Here is an 8,407-nt window from a genome sequence, read left to right on the forward strand (position 1 = left end):
CATCATGGAAATGCTAAAGCTTGTTTCTATACATTCCAAAGCCTTGCTTTATCCCTCACGGACAGCAGTTTGTGTCTCTGCTGTTGGTCTCTGTATGCAAGAATGTTCCATTTGTTTTGATTTTTAGAAATAAGAGTCAACATTATCCCATAACTGGAATTGCATTGTCCAGGCTTGTCCATGCTCCTTGCTTTCATGGAGCTGCCTCTGTTACTGCCATTACTTTATTAGAGCATTTTTATTGTTCAATAAAAGTTTTGACTTTTATGTCCAGTTTGCCAATGGTGAGAGGATGATGGAAACCTTTGAGGCTAAACAAATATCTTAAAAAGTAAGCAAATCAATTTAATAAAAGCTGTATTCTTCTCAAAACTCACTCTCATACGCACAGTAAGCAGAGTTACCAGAGGATATTTGTGCTGACACTTCCTTATTTTTAAATAAAGTTGGCATTCATTATTGCATTAGTTTCAGTCATGCAACAAAGTGACTTGACACTTATATACCTTAGAATGTGATCACCACACTAAGTCTAGTGACTGTCACTGTGCAAAGTTCTCACAATATTATGACATTGACCCTTCCCCTTTTCACTCATGCCACCACCACCCTCCCCTCCCCTTTTCACCCATGCCACCACTCCCCTCCCCTCCCCCTTTCACCCATGCCACCACCACCCTCCCCTCCCCTTTCACCCATGCCACCACCACCCTCCCCTCCCCTTTCACCCATGCCACCACCACCCTCCCCTCCCCCTTTCACCCATACCACCCCCCTCCCCTCCCCCTTTCACCCATGCCACCACTCCCCTCCCTCCCTTTTTCACCCATGCCACCACACCCCTCCCCTCCCCTTTTCACCCATGCCACCACTCCCCTCCCTCCCCTTTCACCCATGCCACCACACCCCTCCCCTCCCCTTTTCACCCATGCCACCACTCCCCTCCCTCCTCTTTCACCCATGCCACCACACCCCTCTCTCCCCTTTTCACCCATGCCACCACTCCCCTCCCTCCCCTTTTCACCCATGCCCACCACTCCTCTCCCCTCCCCTTTTCACCCATGCCACCACTCCCCTCCCCTCCCCTTTTCACCCATGCCCACCACTCCCCTCCCCTCCCCTTTTCACCCATGCCCACCACTCCCCTCCCCTCCCCTTTTCACCCATGCCACCCCCCTCCCCTCCCCCTTTCACCCATACCCACCACTCCCCTCCCCTCCCCTTTTCACCCATGCCTACCACTCCCCTCCCCTCCCCTTTTCACCCATGCCACCACTCCCCTCCCTCCCCTTTTCACCCATGCCCACCACTCCCCTCCCCTCCCCTTTTCACCCATGCCACCCCCTTCCCCTCCCCCTTTCACCCATGCCACCACCTCCTCCCCTCCCCTTTTCACCCATGCCACCACTCCCCTCCCTCCCCTTTTCACCCATGCCCACCACTCCCCTCCCCTCCCCTTTTCACCCATGCCCACCACTCCCCTCCCCTCCCCTTTTCACCCATGCCACCACTCCACTCCTCTCCGGCAGCCATCAGCTTGATTTCTGTATCTACGGGTTTGTTTTTGTTTTGTTTTGTTTGTTCATTTGTTTTTTGTTTTAAGATTCCGTATATTAGTGAAATCATACCGTATTCTTAATCCCTTCCTGGGAAAGAGAAGAAATCGGATTTTCTGCCGATGGTCAGGAATAGCTCCCCTCCTCTCTTCTGCTGATGTTCAGTTTTAATCCCAGCCTATTCAAAGACATTTGGCAAATATTTAAGAAGAATTTGAGAAAGAAAATTGGAGGCCATTTTAAGGAAGTTGTTGCTGCTCAGCTGCTCAGGTAGTGGGGGGCTCGGGCTAACCCTGCAGGTTAATACTTGTCTGACTGAGTTCTGGCTTCATAACTAAAGGAGAGAGATAATATGTAATTCAGACTGATAATTTGAGACTTCAATGAGATTACATATATGAAAACACTTAGCAAAGTATTGAGCTCATTGTAGGCAAAATAACAACATTTACTCACATTTTGTAATGAGGGAAATGTGACTAACAAATAGGAAACATCTTATCTGAGATATAAAGGAGGCAAGGACAGCCCTAAGAAGATTTCAAACAGGCCAACTGATTTTAGGGCCTATTCTTCCTGTAGCCTTCTCCCACCTTCTAATGCCTAATGCACTGCCAGGACTATTAACGCCTTTGTACTCTCTCCTCTGATGAGTAACCCTTCTTTATCAACAAGATCAAGTTTTGCCTAATATAGTAGTACCTAATATTTCAAAGTTACTTCCTCCTAGTATATAGTCATCCAAGAAAACTCTCCTTTCCTCAGAACAATGATCCTCGAATTTGGCTGCACATAAAAACTACCTGGGATCTAACGAAACCAGCAGCAACAAAACACCTGAGGCCAGAATTCAACCCACAGAAATTCCAAAGTAATCGGCCTGGAGAAAGCCTGGCCACTGGGGTCTCTGAAAGCCCCCCAGATGGTTCTGATGTGCAACTAAGGTCGAAAGGATGACTTGGAAGTTGAATATCAGAAAAGCAATTTAACCAAGGAGGTAAAAAACCTGTACTTGGAAAATTATACGACATTGAGAAAAGCAATCAAGCAAGATACAAACAAGTGGAAGCATATATAATGTTCATATATAGGAAAAATAAGCATTATGAAAATGTCTATATTACCCAGAGCAATCTATAAATTCAATGCAATTCCTATTAAAATACCAATGCCATACTTCAAAGACATAGAACAAATATTCCAAAAATTTATGTGGAACCAAAAAAAGACATGAATAGCCACAGCAATCTAGAGAAAGAATAATAAAGTGGGAGGTGTCACTCTTCCTAATATCAAGGCCATTGTACTCAAAACAGCCTGGTACTGGCATAAGAACAAGCATATAGATCAATGGAATAGAACAAAGAACTCAGAAATAAACCCATGCCTTTATGGAAAATTAATATATTGACAAAGGAGGTAAGAGCGTACAATGGAGTAAAGACAGTCTCTTTAATAAATGGTGTTGGAAAAACTGGACAGGTACATGTAAAAATATGAAACTAGACCACCAACTTACACCATTCACAAAAATAAACTCAAAGTGGATAAAAGACTTAAATGTAAGATGTGAAACCATAAACATCTTGGAAGAAAACATAGGCAGTAAGCTCTCCAATATCTCATATAGCAATATTGATGCCGATTTATCTCCACGGGCAAGTGAAATAAAGAACAGTATGAACAAATGGGACTATATCAAACTAAAAAGCTTTTGCACAGCAAAAGACAATATGAACAAAATAAAAAGACAACCCACACAATGGGAGAACATATTCGCCAATACCTCTGAGAAGAGGTTAATAACCAAAATTTATAAAGAACTTCTAAAACTCAACACCAGGAAGGTAAACAATCCAATTAAAAAATGGGCAAAAGAACTGAACAGACACTTCTCAAAAAAGAACATACAGATGGCCTACAGGCATATGAAAAAATGTTCAATGTCACTAGCCATCAGAGAAATGCAAATTAAAACCACAATGAGATACCACCTCATACCTGTCAGAATGACACTCATTAACAAAACAACACACAATAAGTGCTGGTGAGGGTGTGGAGATAAGGGAACCCTCCTGCACTGATGATGAGAATGCAGACTTGTGTAGCCACTGTGGAAAACAGTATGGAGTTTCCTCAAAAAATTAAAAATCAAACTGCCTTTTGATTCAGCTATCCCACTTTTAGGAGTATATCCTAAGAACACCTGATTCAAAAGAAGAAATGCACCCCCATGTTTATTGCAGCATTGTTTAAAATAGCCAAGGTCTGGAAACAGCCCAAGTGTTCATCAGTGGACGAGTGGATTAAAAAGCTGTGGTACATATACACAATGGAATACCACATGGCCATGAAAAAGAAGGAAGTATTAGCTTTTGCAACAGCATGGATGGACCTGGAGATTATTATGCTAAGTGAAATAAGCCAGGCAGAAAAAGACAAATATCATATGATCTCACTTATTTGTGGAACCTAATGAACATAGTGAACTGAGGAACAGAATAGAGGCAGAGGTGGGGTCACAGGGAGCAGAGGGACAGCTGTCAGAGGGAAGGGGGATGGGATAAGAGAAGGTGGAAGGATTAGTGAAGTTATATATACATAACACATAGATACAGATAACAGGACAGCAAATACCAGAGGGAAAGGGGGAGGGAGCTAGGAGGAGGGGAACAAAGGGGGTATTAATAGGGACACGGGGATGGGGGGTGAGGATGTTATATTTAGTGGGACACTTGAATCCATGTAAACATAATAAATTAAAATTAATAATAAAAACAATATGGGAATATCTCAAATAACAGTTTTATTATTTTTTGTCAGGTATTATTTAACATTTTTCATTAATATTTTAAAACTTTTTATAACATCTAGTTTTGTGTGCCCCTTTTATTGTTCTTATTTAAGTATTAAATGCACAAAATAATAAACTAAAAAAAAAAAGAAAGCAATCTAATGGCTAATGCCAGTAACAAACACATATGAAAACATAATCTATATTTGTTAGAAATACAGATTCTAGAGTGTGTCTCAGGTCTTCTGAATCAGAATTTCTGGAAGTAGGATCTAGAATATATATTTTTAGCATGTCTCTCAGATGATTTTTTACAGTCTGTGCAGCACTAATGTACAACGAAATCTAATCACTTGCTATGACCTAAATGTAAGTCATATCTGTTACTCAGCCCTGGTGCTCCCTAGATTTGGTTTTTCCTCTCCAGCTGGTAGCTGGAGAAAATAATTTGTAGGCAATGTTTTACCAAGAAGGGCAACAAAGTATTATTAAAACATTGCTAACACTTACAAAATGTTTACCAAACTCCAAGCACTGTGATGAGAAATTTGCTTGCGTTATCTTCATGAATCTACACACTAATGCTGGGAGCTGGGCCCATTTTACAGCTGAGAAGACTGCAGTTTGGAAGGGTCATGTCACTTTCCCAGCGCCATGCAAGTGGAAGAGCTAGAATAGGAACACCAGTCTGTCCAACATTAAAGCCTGTGATTTTAGTTAACCTCTACACCAGTGGTTCTCAAAGTGTGATCCCACACTACTAGGATCAGCACTATGTGGGAAATTGCTGAAAGCACAAAATTTGGGGCCCACCCCAGAACTAATGGATCAGAAATTTGGGGGCTTAGGTTTTAACACATCTTTCAGGTAATTTTGATCCATGCTAATGTTTGAGAAGCACTGCTCTATACTATACCATCTACCTGCTGAAATAGGAACCTCCTCTCCAAGGCACTGAGTTGTGTCACATGAGGACTCTATGTGACTCTTCCAAATAAATAAATAAATAAATGAGATAGGACATGCACTGGGGGCAGGAGGAGGAGGTCTGAATTCAGCTTCTGGTGGAGTGATGAGATCTGTTTGGAGACAGGTGAGTGAAAAAAATGAGACTCCACCCAATAGCAGAAAAAGCCACAGGAAGATAGGTAGAAACCACTGTCTCCTTTCCCTGGCCTGGCTCCTCTGCCCACAACCACTTCTTTATTCAATTAACCCTAGGAATGCTAGGATCGACAGAGGACAAATATATGAGAAAGGTTTAAGGTGGAAATTAAATAATGACGTTTCTGTCATGATATGCATGATAATAATTATGTTGTTGCAATAATGAGCATACACAATAAATCATTTACAGTACAAAAAGGTTTACTATTATTTGTACTATGTCAATTCTAGCATTTCTGGAGTTAGCTGGGAAAAGAATTTGAATGCCTCTAAAAATAATTACAGTGACTATTGCTTCTGGGTTTGTTTTTGTTTACTTCTTTTGCATGTTCAAGCAAGTCTGATTAACAAGGAGACCAGCCTGACCAGGCGGTGGTGCAGAGGATAGAGTGTTGGACTGGGACTCAGAGGACCCAGGTTTAAAACCCCAAGGTCGCAGGCTTGAGCAAAGGGTCACTCAGTCTGCTGTAGCCCCACCCCCACCCCCGTCAAGGCACATAAGAGAAGCAATCAATGTACAAATAAGGTGTCGCAATGAAGAATTGATGTTTCTCATCTCTCTCCCTTCCTATCTTTCTGTCCCTATCTGTCCCTCTCTCTGTCTCTCTCTCACACACAAAAACAAACAAAAAACAAGGAGACCAAATTCTCCCATATCTTCTATTTAAAAGCTGCTGTGATCATTTTAAATGTTTACATATGAAATGATTGTTAATGCAATCACTATATATATATGCATTGTTTTTAGCTTAAATTTACCACAATGATGTCTCTTCCTTTTGGCCTTGTATATTAAAAGTCCTCTACCCGAGTAGAGAATGATGGGCTTTCCATGTATCCTGCAGAGAGCTGCTTTATCGCTCCTGTGATAGCATGAAACTGAATGAGGGGTGGTATTTTAAGAGAGATGTGGGGAAAGACAGTTTGCACATAGTAATGGATCTTGGAAAACTCTACTCTTGTTTCTTTCCCCAGTGTCCTTTTAACAATGAAATCACTGAATAAGTCAAACATTCTAGGAGCATTTTAAGTTTGTGTTTGTTACTGGATCAATAGGAGATGTAGGGCAAAATGAAACTAGACTTAAGGACAAATAAAACACAGCATGCCTGTGGGTCAGGTTTGTCTGTCTGCTTTCCTTCTTTCCTTCCTTCCTGCCTTCTTTCCTACTTAACCAAGTATTTCTTGGATATGTTCCATAGGGGTGGGGGTGGGGATAAACACTGGATTTAGAGTCACTCAGATACAGATTGCAGTCTCAGCTTCACCTCTATAAACTGAATGTCAGCTTGTTTGGACAATCCCTTTACCCTTGCTATGCTTCAGTTTCTTCACCCATAAGTGGAGATATAATGAATTATCAAGAAAATAAAGTGAAAAAATATGCATAAAAAGTCTTAGCATAGTGCTTGGCCATGACCTCCCAAAATGCTTATATTATTTACCCCTTCCCCTTCTACATAATTAAGGTTTATTCTTGAGAACAAAGGTTCTCTTTTGCTCTTCTTCAGAAACTTCCAGGGGTGAGGGACCATCATAACACTCTTATATTATTGTGTATCCCTCCAGAAATAGGGTCTCTGGAAAGTAAAGAGCATTGACTCCTCAAGAATGTTGTTCATTAAACATGATTGATGGGAGTTTCCCTCAAGTTTGTCCCCACCACCTACTAATATTGATGCTGGCTGGAAAAATTAAAGAATTTCAGAACACCAAAAAGATTCTACACTCACTTCCCAATTTCTCTATGATGCTGATATTCTAATCCTTTTTTTTCCTTTTCCCCTTTATACCAACATGTCATGCATGCATTTCACATGGCAGAACAAAAGTAAGTTATGTGGCCAATGGAAGAAAGCAATAAAATGTATGTTTCGATATACACATTCTTCCTCAGCTAGAAATTCAGGAGCTGATTCCAAAATCTGAAGATCTACAAAATTGCACATTGTGAGGCTCAGATATAAGCCCAAATTATTCCCAAGTGGAGTATCTTGCTGTGTTAGAAAGAGCATGAGTTTTATTGTCAAGGAGACTGCTGCACTTTCTGGCCCTGTGGTCTTAAAGCAATCTTGCTTAGAATCCCTTTAAGCCTTAGTTGTCATTAATGATTATTCATGGTTCTAAGGATTTAATCAAATGATGGATATAAAGTGTTTTGTATGTGGGAGGTATTCAACACTTGGAAACCATGAATATTTTTATTTGAGGTAGGTTTTTTTTTATTCCCTCCTCTTTTATCTGTTGCTAAGTTCCACACTTTGACCTGAAAAACAGAATTTTACTCCATCTTATTAGGCACCATAAGTAGCCATGAGTCGATTTAATCTAACATGAAGTTGAAGAAAAAATAAACATTCATCAAGATGTCCTTCAGTAGGTGAATGGATAAATAAACTATGGTACAGCTAGATAATGGAATATTATTCAGTACTAACAAGAGAAATGAACTATTAAACCATGTAAAAACATAAAAGAATATTAATGCATATTTTGCCAAGTGAAAGAAGCCAATCTGAAAAGGCCACATACCATATTATTCTAACTACATGACATTCTGGAAAGGCAAAACTATGGAGACAGTAAAAAGGTCACCAGTTGCCAGGAGTTGCAGGAGTTGAGGAAAGATTAATAGATGGAGCACAGAGAATCTGTAGGTGCATGATGTCATAACGGCACATATACTTTATATAGATTTATCTAAATGCATAGAATATACAACACCAAGAGTGAACTCTAATATAAACTATGGACTTTGGGTGATTATGAGGTGTTAGTGTAGGTTCAATTGCAACAAGTATAATGTATTACTCTGATGGAAGATGTTGATAATGGGGGAGGTTACGCATGCATGAAAGCAGGAGGCATATGCAAAATCTCTGTATCTCCC

This window comes from Saccopteryx bilineata, chromosome 3 (genome assembly GCF_036850765.1).
Source record: "Saccopteryx bilineata isolate mSacBil1 chromosome 3, mSacBil1_pri_phased_curated, whole genome shotgun sequence".
In the NCBI taxonomy this organism is placed as follows: Eukaryota; Metazoa; Chordata; class Mammalia; order Chiroptera; family Emballonuridae; genus Saccopteryx; species Saccopteryx bilineata.